The 13,547-nt window shown below is 42.5% G+C and overlaps 1 protein-coding gene and 1 long non-coding RNA gene across 6 annotated transcripts in view; one reads left to right on the forward strand and one right to left on the reverse strand.

Annotated features, from left to right (window-relative positions):
- The window catches only part of LOC130458312 (uncharacterized), a 19,377-nt gene extending 12,659 nt beyond the window's left edge, over positions 1 to 6,718 (forward strand). The window contains exons 3-7 of one of the 5 annotated variants that reach the window (XR_008917464.1): positions 1,863 to 1,992; positions 3,054 to 3,535; positions 3,859 to 3,938; positions 4,481 to 4,621; positions 5,207 to 6,718. This is a non-coding gene — a long non-coding RNA (uncharacterized LOC130458312). The remainder of the gene's footprint in view (positions 1 to 1,862; positions 1,993 to 3,053; positions 3,536 to 3,858; positions 3,939 to 4,480; positions 4,622 to 5,206) is intronic. The other 4 variants (XR_008917465.1, XR_008917466.1, XR_008917462.1 and 1 more) reach the window with 4 other exon arrangements.
- LRRC24 (leucine rich repeat containing 24) overlaps positions 1 to 7,648 on the reverse strand; it is a 19,630-nt gene extending 11,982 nt beyond the window's left edge. The window contains exon 1 of the mRNA XM_056822910.1: positions 7,255 to 7,648. The gene's annotated coding sequence lies outside the window, so the exon portion shown is untranslated. The remainder of the gene's footprint in view (positions 1 to 7,254) is intronic.
- Positions 7,649 to 13,547: the final 5,899 nt, after the last annotated feature.

Below are 13,547 nucleotides of genomic sequence, written 5' to 3' on the forward strand. Positions count from 1 at the left end.
GGGATGGGATGGGCCTCTGTAAAGTCTGGTTTGAGGCCCAAACCAGGAGGAGGGCTCTCCAGGTTTTTTACCTTTTAGCTTCCAGTCTAGGGCCCTTATTGTCAGACCATCTGGCCCCCAAGACTAGCCCAGGCTCTTCCCCTCATCCCAAATTTCCCCCTTTCCTTTAAGGTCATCAAATCACCTCTGAAATGAAGCCTGCTAGTCTAGGAAGCCAGCTGCTAGGAAGGATATGACAATCCCACTCTGAGGTCCTCTAGTTAGGAAACTTCTTCAGGCAGAACCTACACTGCCTAGGTGCAAACTCCCTTCCCCTGCTACCTACCGTTTCTCACTTTCTTATACCCATCCACAGGATATAGCCACAGGGAAGCCTGTGTTTCCCTTTTCCCTATCTTGATCTGGCCAATCCTTCTCTTTTTGTCCTATTCTCTTATTAATTATCTGCCATTTATATTAGACCTCTAACTTCCCCTAGAAGACACTATATCCATCTTTATATACACTTTTCAGTATCAGATGCACTTTTGTTCATGTTCCCAAACATCATGGATCAGGAGGAGGCCTCAACTTTCTCTTTCAACAGAAGACCTCATCTCCTGCTTTATCAGGAAGAGACACTAAAAGAAAGAATTAAGGTCAGAATTGCAAGCTTCCTCTTCTCCCCAACTCTACTGTTCAAACCCCCTCAACACTGAACTCCTTTCTTTGTTCCAATCTTGAGGGAAAAGGTAGCCAGCCATATTTTTTTACCAGGCCCCAAAGAGGTGATTCCATGTTCTCCTATCTTCTTCAGGGGCTTGCCCCTTTTATCATTTTCTCTTTCTCAAATTTTTTCTTTCTTCACCTATGCTCCTTCCTTGCTGCCCATAAACATGCCCAACTCTCACCTATCCATAAACTAACCTTGACCCTGTCATTCCTTCAGTATATCATCCTTGATCTGTCCTTCCTTTCATGGCCAAACTCCTAGAAAAACTGTATATTCTTGTTGCCTCTAGTTCTTTACTTTCAACTCTCACTCAAATGAAGCTATTCTCTTTTAGGACACCCTAGATCTCTTAGTCACTAATTTCAATGGCTTTTTATCAATTTTTATCCATCATGACTCCTCTACAATCACTGACATTTGGCCTCCCTTTCCTTTCGGATATTTTCTACAATTCAACAAGACATTTATTAAATGCTTATTATGTGATAGTCACTGTGCTAAGTTCCTACCCTCAAGGAATTCATATTTTATTGCTTTCTCCTCTCTCTCTCCTTATTCTCCATCTGTGTATCTGGCTGCTCCTTCCTGGTCTCCTTTCAGGGTCAAAATCAACAATCTACCCCTATGTATGGGTATACCCTTGAACTCTGTTCTGAAATCTCTTCATGTCTCTATCTTATAGGTGTCTGAATTCATCTGAAAAGTGCTCAATTTGTCCAATTCCATGGCAGGACTTACTTTCTCATTAGCCTATCTGACAGAAAGAGAAGGGGCCAAAGTCCTCAAAGCAGCTCCCTAAAGCTCAAGGAAAGGGCAAAGTAAGCAGTCAAAGAAACCAAGAACCTGAGCCAGCTACACCATGAAGGGAAGGTCTTTATGCCCTGCATTGTCTCCACTGGTAGTGGAGGGGTAGGAACCCCAATGAATCTGAGAAAAGAAGCACACCCATGCTTTGGGTACCCCCACATGGGACCAGGTAGCATCAGGGCTTCTATTTTCTTCATACCATCCATGGCTTAGCCTGTTGCCTATATTTGTAAGGGCAAAAGAGCTCTTCTGGAAGAGGGTCTCAGTGTTGAAAGTGGATTTGTGGGAGGACAAAACCTAATCCGTTGTGTTCTGCATTCAATATCTTGCTGTCAAATTGCAGAACCAGCTGTAGCAGGTGGTTTCTTTCCTTGTCCTCTTACTCCCCCAATTGGCACAAAAGGAAGGGATTGCTACAAAAGGAAGACTTCAATACTCCAAGGAATGTTTCCCATCTATATCCTACCTGACAGGTAATATATAGCTTCTGTTAAGTGAGTACAATTAGCTCTGCTAACAAGGATATATCCCTTCCCTATCTCCTGAAGCTATTGATACTTTCTTCTTAATGAGCATACTTTTTTTTGTATAACCAGGTATAAGCAGCCACCTTTTTTTTGCTTTGTCCCATGTAATATATACATATTACCAGCTGAATTGTGGACAGCACCCTTTTCTGTTAACTGCTGGTGGAGTGTGTCACACTCTGAATGAATAAACTGTAGTAAAATCTGTCTCTGGCTCATGCTAGCTTATTGGCAGTGACTATTCAATGAATTCCTACAAAAAGTTTCCCCACAAATAGGTCCTATGGGAAAATCACTTTGTATTTTTTAGGAAAAAAAAAACAACCCCTGTGTTCCATTGAAATGTATTATAAGTAAAAATTTGTAATAAAATAAAACCCTACCAACCTTTAACATAGGGTAGAGCTGGTTAGAGATAGCTAGAATTGCTGAGTGGATAGAGTGCTGGGGCTAGAGTCAAGAAGACCTGAGTTCAAGTCCAGTCTTAGACACTTCTAACTAGCTGTGTGACTTTGGGCAAGTCACTTAATATATGTTTGCCTAGAAGGCAGCTTAAAAAGTCCTGGGCCTAGAGTTAGGAAGAGTTAAAATCTGACCTCAGACACTAGCTATTACTTAATAGAGGCTTTAATCCACTGGAGAAGGAAATGGCATTCACTCTACATTTTTTGCAAAGAAAATTCCATAAACAGTATGTTCCATGGGTCCCAAAGAGTTGGACATGATTGAGTGACTGAACAACCACATGGACTAGTTAGGGGACTTAGAACTGTAAAATATCTCTAGGTAAGCTCAGAACATTTTTATGGTGAATTCTTTTATAGACAAAGATAGACCCAGAGCTAGTTAACTAAGGCCTGGAAATAAGAATTAGTAAAAAGTGCATTAAACTATAGCTAGGTGTTTATATTTCTTTAAATCTTGCTCTAAATTGCTTAGCACTTTCTGGTAATTAGAGAATTATTATTACATTTAACAGTTTCACTAGTTTTTTTTTTTTTAAACAGAAAAATCAGTGTTGAGAGGACACATGGATTATTAAGAGATGACTTATTGGGAAACTTTTCTGTCTTTCCTGTCCTCCTGGTGGCAGTTACTGAAAACTCCAGCCATCAAACCATGGAGAAAATATCCTCTCAGGGAGTAGCCTTGTAGACTTGGTACCATACCATAGAATCCAAGGGGAAGACAAGGTTTGAGTCCCTGAAAAGTTTGGTGAGAGTTTGGCAGGTTGAAGGAGGGTAAGCAGCTCTCATAGTTAGGCCCAGGGAGTTTGGGAAAGTGAGAGCAGAGATGGGGTGCTGTTTAGGCAGAGGTGTATATACTCTAGACTGGGGTCTGGCTAGGTCTAAGGATAATCTTGCAATAATGATTACTGATCCTTTCTGTTCCTCTGGTCAAAGGACTGTGAAATTTAGATTACTCCACCCTACTTAGATCTTACCTTCTGGAGAAGATGAAATTGTAATCTCCTGATTGAACAATGAAGGTACTTAGTTCTTACTTTATAGTGAAGCTAAAACTTTAAGCTAAGTCTGTTTTAAGATCTTAATACAAAAAGGTGTTAAATAACTATAAAGAGTAAGTTAATCACAAAAAGGTTAAGTAACTAACAAAGGGTGAATTTAACAAAGAAGTGTTAAGTAACTCAAAAGATATAATCTAATCAAAGAAGATGAGAACTTAAGAATGGGCAGTCCTGAAGAAAAGCCTCTGATATGATTAGTAGACGTGAAAATTTAGAGGAGGGGACACAAGTGTAAAAGGTCTATATATTTCGCATCACTTTCTCTCTCTGGTACCTTTTGGCAGCAGAGAGTTGGCTGGGCGTTGGAAGGTGTGCTGGGCCTTTTGGCATCTTGGCATGGCTACAGCTATTGTCTGGTTCAGTGGTGAGTTTCTGGCTGAGTTTTTCTCCTTTACTTTACAAATTTATCCTCTTAGAAGCCTCTAATCTCCTTCAGAGACCTAGTGGCGGAAATCTTGAACTCCCCCTGGCACAGGCCAGGCGGGAGAAATCCCATACCCTCTTCCTCCTTAAAATCCTTCCCTCTATATTAAATAAAATTACCATAAATTTCCAGACTGACTTGAGTATTTTATTTGGGATTTTTTTCCCCTGGCCAACAATTAATTTAGATTTTAAGTCACAACCTTAAAATTATCTCCACAGTCAGCATCTGGCTTGTATATATAAATGCAAGACTACTTGCCATTTAATTGTTTTCACTGATCTGCTATTCTCTCATATAAGGAGGGGTTTAGGGTTTTCTGAGCCCAGTAACACCAGGGCATTTACTGGATTCTGCTTCCCTCCCTGAGCAACTAGTGTGTAGTTGAATCAGAGCATGGCCCTCCCTCTATCACACGGTTTCAGGCTTTTGGTTTAGAGCCAAAGAACAATTTTGTTTCTTTCTGATCTATTACTCATCAGAAAGCACCTCACAGCTCAATGCAGCTCAGGAGAAGAGAGTGGGTGAGAATGGAAGGATCGGAGAATGAATTCAGCATCCTGCAATCAGGAGGACCTTCCAAGGGTGAGCCAGAGAAGGTCTGGGGAACAGACACATCTAGGGTGAGTTCTCTGCCACCTGGGTTTCTGCCCTTTATTTGGATACTGTCTTCTTTGCCATGCACTTTTCCGAAGAGGTCACCCCCTTCACAATGAGAAGTCTCATCCCTTTCACAATAAGAAGTCTGAGAGACAGTATAACTGGTAGGTCAAAACCCTCTCTGGGGTTATTCTAGCCTCTCTAGCAGGGAATCTACTAATCCAGACTTGTGACACTGCAAGCTCAGATGCAGTCAGGAGCCCTGTAACATTATCTGCTTTGGGGACATTATTTCCCCAAGTTGCACACTGTATAAGGGACCGACCTGGCTAGGCCAGAAAGCTCAGCCCAACTATGAGCCACATAAAGGAATGGGAACAAATGCAGTAGGGTAAACAACCCATAGGGCTCAGGGGTAGAGTTCCTGATTTATAAAGCCTGCTTCCCATTCCTGAGCCCCAGATTGCATTTTATAGCTTTTCCACACAATTTCAGCATTCAACATTGTCTTATTGACTATACCTCTGTGTATACAGGTCTTGGTCCCACCATTAGAATTGTTGGCTGGCTGAGGGTAGGGACTATCTTTTTTTTTTTTGTCTTTTCAGGATGGGTGGTTTATGTGTCCAGAAATACTGGAAGGGTCCAGGGCATCCTATTGATTTCCTGCTACAGAGGAATTCCTGGCTGAAATCTCCATCTGACTGATACAAATGAGCATGTTCATTTTCTCTTGGCTTCCTGAGGGATCATTATAACCTTGATTCTCCTCTTCTCCAACTTCAAATGCAGCACACAAACCCCTGTAACTAGCTAGCTAAACTGCCCGAGACTCTTCCTCCTGACCTTCTCTTCCCAACCCTTTCCCAGGCTCCTTAAGAGTATTCTCTCCTCAGAATGCCATAGACCATGGGCCAAGTAGAAGAGGGAGCCCACTATTCACTACAGAGAAGCATTTGGGTTCTAGTCTCACCTTTTATAGGTGGGCACTAACTGTAGGTCACTTCCCTCTGGGCCTCAGTTTTCCCATGATGGGCATGTAGTAAACCCTTCCAGCTCTAAAATAAATCCTAGGTTACTAAATAAAATGCAATTTCTGGTCAGTCTTGGAAAGCCTGGCAAAAAGAAAGGCTAAACATTTGGCTGTCTTTGGAGCCAAGGGCTCTTCTACAGAGACCCGAATCCTAGCCTTCAGATTCATCTATAGACTTCTGAAGACAAAATCCATTCCCATAACTGCAGACCTTTGAGGCTGCAGTGGAATGCCTACAAGCTATCTGGCTGCTAACCTTTGTGGCAGGAGGTAATTTGCCCAGTCCTAGCCATTCCTTAAATCCAGGCTCCATCATTTACGGGTCCTGGTTTAGCCAGTTAGCATCAGCCTCTTGCACTCTCTGATTCCTGCCCCTCTGAACCAACCATATGTAATTAGTTCCTTGAATCAGTTTATTCCCCCCCCCCCCAAGCTTGGGAGTGGGAGTGGGGCATTAATTTTACTTCCTTTTCTCCAGAAACACCTTCAGTCCCAGGTAGCTTCAGTTTGCTAGCCTAGGATATTTGGCATACCCAAACTTCTGGCTAGACCCTGAGACAAAGAGAAGGAAGAGGTTTGTTTTGTTTGGCTCCCAAGGCCAGAAGCAAGGACAATGCAAATTGTAAAGAAGAAAATTCAAGCTTGGCATGCCAAAAATATAACAATAAGGGCTATCTAACAGTGGACTGAGCCTCCTGGGGAAATAGTGAGTTCCCCTTCATGAGAGGCATTCAAGCAAAGGTTAAATTATGTAGAAGGGATTCTTGTTCAGGTCCAAGTTGGACTAAATGGCCTCTGGGATCCTTCCAACTCTTCAATTCTAAGGAGACATAAAAGGGGGCACAGGCCAGCAGCCCCACCTCTCACAGTCCCACACATCTACTAAAAGCCACCTGGACCTCAACTCCAGGGCATAAGTACAACAGCAGCCAATCAGGACACCAAAGGAATTCCTTGGATAATCCCTGGGGACCATCTTCAGGACTGGAAAGTAGAAGAAGCTACTGGAAACTGAGCACAGGAAGCCTGGTGAAACTCACTACTCACTCATTCATTCATACATTCATTCATTCAAATTTCTTAAGAACCTATGTGTTATCCACTGTCTGGGAGGGGATACGGAGGGCTGGTGGTGTGGAGGATACAAGGATAGAGCTCTTCTCCAAGAGACAGGGGGGAACCTGGTGGGGACTTTGCCCGAGCAGCTTCCTCATCCCGATTCTTGTGCCAGAGGCAGCCATCCCATCTTGATTTAGCTTGATTTAGCTAGGATAAAGCTGCCCAAAGTATAAAGGGTCGGAGGGGAAACAGCCCAGGAATGAGACCTGGGCCCTGGGGACCTGGGCCAGATCATCAGGAGAGTGGGAGGGCAGACAGGGGACAAGCGATTAGGTCAGAGGTGAAAGCCAGGCAAGGGCGCCTGAGTCGTTCACAGAGGTGGGGGTGCGGGAATCCCGGGCTGCCAGCAGACTGACCTTGGTATTCATGGGCGCTAACCTGGAGTCTAGCGGTTCTCGCAGGGACGGAGGGGGTCTGAGGAATGCTGACACCCCCTCCCCCAGCTCACCACAGGGGTGCCCCGCCTTCCCCTCTTGAGGGCTCTTTCGACCCCCAGCCCCTCACCTGACGGGTCCTCCGGCGAGCGGCTCCCGCCATGGCCCCGCGGCACCTCGGCCCGGGCGGGCGGGGTGTGTACAACCTGACCAAACAGCACTGGATGGGACGGAAGAGGGAGGATCCGGGCCTGGCAGACCAGAATCAGACGAGTCCTGGGAGAGCAGGTCGGGCCACGCACCCAAAGACCCGAGCCGTTGCGCGTGTCGTGCGTGTGAATTGCTACTGAGGGGAGGGCGCCTGACGATCCGAGCGCGTGCGGGGAGATGGAGGCCAGCGCGCCTTTCCAGGCTCTCCTACCCCTCCCCCATCCTTATCCTCGCCCCAAGCTCTTCCCCCACCTCCACCTCTGGTCCAGTCTTTTCAAGTCTTGAGCCCCCCGTGGGCCACGTCATGGGTTCGCCAGGCCAATCGCAAAGCCTCCTCGTGATGTCAGGGCCACGGAGGTAGGGATGGGGGGGGAGGGTAGGGATACCCTTTCTTTTTTAACCCTTTCCACACTCCGCTGGGGTGAGGGGAGTCACTAGAGACGACCCGGATCCTAGGTCTCCCTTTCCTTCTTCCCACTAGAGAGCCTGTCTCCGGACATGTGAATGGGGTGCCCAGACAGGTCTTGCGGGAGGTGGGGAGGAAGGCGAAAAAATGTCTGAAGCAGACTCTGTGGTTGAGGAGTCTCTAAGCAAGAGAAATATCTGTCATGGCCACATCCAAGAGGCTAGAATGGCCACTGGCTACAACGTCTCCAACTCGGAAAACTCTAAACTCCTGTAGAAACTGGAACCACTGTCACAATAATGTTGGGGCCCCGGCTGGCAGGGAGAGCAGGTCTTTGGGTTCCACATCACAACCAGGTTTCCCCAGCGGCAAGTGTTCAAAATTTTCTAAATCTCAGGCCTTATACTCAGACTAAGGAGTCAGCACCACGGACAGCTCTCCCTCCCTAATCAATGACAGTTGCTTGGTGGAATCAACTAAACTACTAAAGTAGGTAAAGCTGAATTGGGTGTTGAGGAGGAATGTGCCAGGTTTTGGCAATGGGGCCTAGAGAAGAAGAGGGAGCCTCCAGATATATGGCAAAAAATTAAGGGGAGGAAGGGACAGTCAGGAAACACTCAGAGACTATCTCCATACATAGTGAAGATCCAACTAGTGTAAAAGATTTGTCGAAAAACATGCATGCAGCTACATAAAACAGTGAACAGGTGTGTGGATGCATGTTTACACAGTTGTGCAGATAAAAAAGGATGCAGAAGTGCACATATATGTATACACTGTCTTCTGCAAAGGATCTTTGTGAAGAAATGTACTTTTATGTTTACAAAGTACTTTCTCAACAGTTTTATATAACATGTAGAACAAATATTATTGTTCATATTTTACAGATGAGGAAAACAGACTTAGAGAGGGCAAGTCACTTACCTCAGGGCCATATAGCTAGTAAGTGACAAAACTGAGACCAGAATCCAGGTCATGGGAATATAAGAGCCGCAAGAGAGCAGCTAGGTGGCTCGGTGGATTGAGAGACAAGCCTAGAGACAGGAAATCCTGGGTTCAAATGTGACCTCACACACTTCCTAGCTATATGACTCTGGGCAAGTCACTTAACCCCATTGCTTAGTCCTTATTTGCTTTAGAACCAATACATGGTATTGATTTTAAGACTGAAGTTAAAAAAAATGCTGCAAGGGACCTTAAAGATCATAAGGTTTAACCCCCTTATTTTACAGATTGGGAACTGAGACCCAAAGATGTTGACTTGTTCACTATCATAGAGGTAGTAAACAGAAATCAGGATTTGAAACCAGATTTTCTGATTCTAAATCCAGCACTCTTTCCCCTGGGTTAGTAGATTTTTCAAATAAAAAAATATTCTTTTCTATTAAAAATCTTTCTCACTTCTTCCTTTCGATGGAAAAAAAAAAAGCAAAACCCTTGTGATTAACCTAGTCAAGAAAAAACAGATTCCTACATTGGCCATGTTAAAAAGTCTCATTCTGCATTCTGAGTCCATCACTTCTCTGTCAGGAGATTGGTAACAAGTTTTACCACCAGTCTTATGGAATTGTGGCTAGTCATTGTATTGATCAGTGTTTGTGTTCTTAAATCTCAAAATTGTTTCATTTTACAATGTTATTGTAAAAACAGTTCTGCTCACTTCACTCTGCATCATGTCATACAAGTCTTCCTAGGTTTCACTGAAACCATCCCTTTCATAATTTCCTATAGCACAATTCCATCACATTCACAGTTTTTTGAGCTAGGCACCCCTTCTGTTTCCAGTTGTCATTACAAAAAGAATTGTTAAATTTTTGAACACAAGGGTCCTTTTTAAAAAATCTTTTTTGGGTGTTGGGCCTAGAATTGCTATTTCTGGGTCAAGGGGCATACATATAATTGCTTCTCTCTCTGAATACATACACATACACACATACATATATATAAAAGTGATACCTTTATCAGAGAAACTTGCTGTAGTTTTTTCTCTTATTTCCTTTTTAACTTTAGATGCATTGTGCAAAAATTTAATAACTGCCCATTTTATCTTCTCCAATTCTATCTTGTTTGGTTCATTCCTTCTCTATTCATAGATCTTTGCTCCACTAATTTATGTTTAAGCTATTTGAGCTTATCTTGTGAGATGTTGGTCTATACCTAGTTTCTGCCAGACTATATTCATTTTCTTAGCAGCTTTTGTTGAATACTGAGCCCTTGGCTCAGTAAAGGTCCTTGGTTTTATCAAACCTTATGATCTGTGGTCATTTGCTTTTTTTGTTATCTTATTTCACTGATTCATTAACAAATACCAAGTCATTTTGAGAATTACTGCTTTATAGTGTTATTTGGAATCTGGTACTCCTTTCTTCTCATTCCCCCCACCCCCCCACCCCGCTCCAATATTCCCTTAAGATACTTTACTTTTTGTTTCTCCAGATGAATTTTGCATTTTTTCTAGCTCTATAATTTTTCATTTGGCAATTTTATTGATGGCATTAAGTAAATCAATTTAGTTATTGTCATTTTTATTATAACTAACCAAATAATTAATATTTCTTCAATTTATATTTTCTGTGTGCCTTGGTAGGTAGACCTCAGTAATGGAATTTATTTCTTCTTGCTGGGTTTTGTTAATAAGGCTTGTTCTTATTTTTGTATTCTTAGCACCTAATCTTACTATGTATTGGTTCCAAAGCAGAGTGGTAAGGGCTAGGCAAAGGGGGTTAAGTGACTTGCCCAGGGTCATACAACTAAGAAATGTTTGAGGTCAGATTTGAACCTAGGACCTCCCATCTCTAGGCCTGGCTCTCAATCCACTGAGATATCCAGCTGCCCCTTGACACCACCAGCCTCTAATCTTGCACATAGTAGGTATTTTGTTCCCTGGATTTAAAAAAAATTGAATTTTCATCTCTTTATTGTTTGGTGTGGGGTTCCATCTGTTTCTAGGGCACTAAACTTTTTTTCTTTTTTCTAGGGCACTAAAAAAGGTAAACTGTTATGTAAGTTATCTTTAAGAGGCACTCAAAGTGAAAAAAAAACACTGGCCTTGGAGTCAGGAGACCAGGTTTCTATTTTTAACTCTGCCCCTTTTACTAGTCATAAGGCCTAATGGTGGATGTTACTTTTCTCGAAGATCCTGGGTTTCTTCATCTGTAAAATGAAGGAAATCTTTTTATATTTTCAGCAAAGGCCCCATTCTATGACTAGTTGTGGCATGAGGGTGAACAGACCTTCCAACTGCCAGAGGTATACAAATTCTGGAAAGTTTTACTGAGCTGGAAAGACTTTGAGTTCTGGTGATGAACGATGTGCCTGCTCTTTGAGCACCAGTTTGTGTGATGAGCTTCTTCATTAGATGGCTAACTATTAAGGGATGAATTTTTGGTTCTAGCAACTCATGAAGAACCATTTACTAAGATGAGGAAATTGTTGTAATCTCTGTTGAAGGGAAGATCCAATTAGATTACTGACTTCAACAGTGTGAGTATTCCAATAGCCACAGTTCTCTCTGATTAAAGAAGCATTTATAAATAGATCCTTGAAGTACTGAAGCAACTAATATTTGCACCCCCTCCCTCCAGGCTAGTGTAAGGAAAATGCTGAATAAGGAAGAGCTGCTGTTCTCATATCCTGATGTAAAATGTCTGTTACAACCCATAGCCCTGAGAGGTACTTAGGAAGTCATATTGGTATGCATGTGGGTGAATTAGGCCCTACTAGACCAGCTCTGAGCCTAGGTATACTCACAAACTATACAAGCATTTCAGTTCTAGAGTCTCTTCCCTTCTCATATCTGAAATAAAAGAAGTAAACTGAAGGGAAACTATTACTTTTTTGAAATGGTGAATGTAAACTGAGGGGAAACTGTTTCTTCAGCAATGCTGCAAAACCTCTCTCATGTCTCTATCACATATCCTGACAAAGCTCAACTGTAGATTACTTCTGTCATAGACAACTTTGTTACTTGATCTTAGCTAAGTTCATACATATCAAGGCAAATGTATTACTTATCCCTAATTCTCTATGACACTCTAGAACATCTGTTCTAACCCCTTCTATTTCCCTGTCTCTCATTTCCCATACTGTATCCTTCCTCCACCCTCTCGGCTGAGGCCCTCATCCTATAATTTACCCCCCCCCTCCTAAAAAACCTGTTTGCTTCAAGCACCCTCTTCTCCAAAGTACCTGACATCACCTTCCAACCCTTCTTGCTTGACTTCAATCTCTGATTAAGAGGTAGCCCTTTTCCATACCAAGACCAACATGTCTACAGGTACCCTTGATCCCATTCCTTCCTGTCTTCCGAAGATTGTTCCCCATTTTGGTTTTTAAAAGATTATTACAAAAACAAATAGTATGGAAATAGGTATTGAGTGATAATACATGTACAACATAGGGGAATTGCTTGTCAGCTCCAGGAGGGGGGAGGAAAAGAACATGAATGATTTAAGCATGGAAAAATACCTAAATAATAATAAAAAAAGATTGTTCCCCACTATCATTCCACCCTACCTATCTTCAGTCACTTTCTATTTACTAGTTCTTCCCTTGCTGTTTGTTTATTTAAAAACCCTTACCTTCTGTCTTAGCATCAATACCGGGTATTGGATCCAAGACAGAAGAGTGGTAGGGACTAGGCAATGGGGATTAAGTGACTTGCCCAGGGTCACACAGCTGGGAAGTGTCTGAGGTCAGATTTGAATTTAAGACCTCCCATCTCTAGGCCTAGCTCTCAATCCACTAAGCCACCTAGCTGCCCGCCCCCCCACAACTTGCTGTTTATATGTACACCCAGTCCCCATTCTTGGAAATCCCTTACTAGATCCCACCATCCCTGCTACATTTGTGTGTCTCTTTTTTTCTCAACCACTTTGAAAAAAAAAAACCAAACTATATTCATCAACTTCCTCTCCTGTCTCTTCCAAGCCCTTTGTGATATGTCCTCTGACTTCATCATGTAACTGAAATTTCCTTCTTCAAAGTTACTAATACTCTCAACTTCCTAATCCGCAAGAACCTCTTCTTAAATGTCATCCTTCTTGATCTCTGTGGCATTTGGCAGTTTACTACTGGCTCTTCATGGATACTATTCTCTGGGTTTTGGGGACATTGTCCTCTCTGGTTTTCCTACCTGCCTGACAACTATTTTCTGTGCTGGATAATCATCATTCATGTCAAAGTCACTGTAGGTGTACCAGATAATTATCTTTCCCTTTTCTCTGCATACTTTCATTTGATGACCTCATCAGATCAAATGAAATATGTAAAGTGCTTTGCAAACTTTTCAAGTACTTTCTTGATGCGATTATATTAGGTAAATGGGTTCAATGATCAACTCTATGAAGATGTCATCCATTTTTAGCCCTAGTTTCTCTTCTGAGATCCAGCCATACATTGGAATCTACCTATTGGACAGAACTCATCATCTTTTATCCTTCCCAAAAATCCATTCCTCTTCCTCACTTCCTATTTCAGTCCTGTTGGTTGGTGAGGTCTGCAACTTCACTTTACATATCCAATTGGTTGCCAAATCTAGCTCTACAACATCTCTTGGATATAATTTTTTCCTTTTACTCACATAACCATCCCTCCCCAAACTACCTTGTATTAACTTTGTATTTATTCTAAATATGCTTGTATATGTACACACATCTGTCTTTCCCATTGCTCCTTGAAGGCAGGGACCATTTCAGTATTGCCTTTATATCCTTAGCACCTAGTAGAATGTCTGGCATAGCAATCAGTGCCAGGGGAGACCGGGTAGTCCTGAGTGATTGGGGCAATCAGAAAAAACTTAATGCTGA

This window comes from Monodelphis domestica, chromosome 3 (assembly GCF_027887165.1).
Source record: "Monodelphis domestica isolate mMonDom1 chromosome 3, mMonDom1.pri, whole genome shotgun sequence".
Lineage (NCBI taxonomy): Eukaryota > Metazoa > Chordata > Mammalia > Didelphimorphia > Didelphidae > Monodelphis > Monodelphis domestica.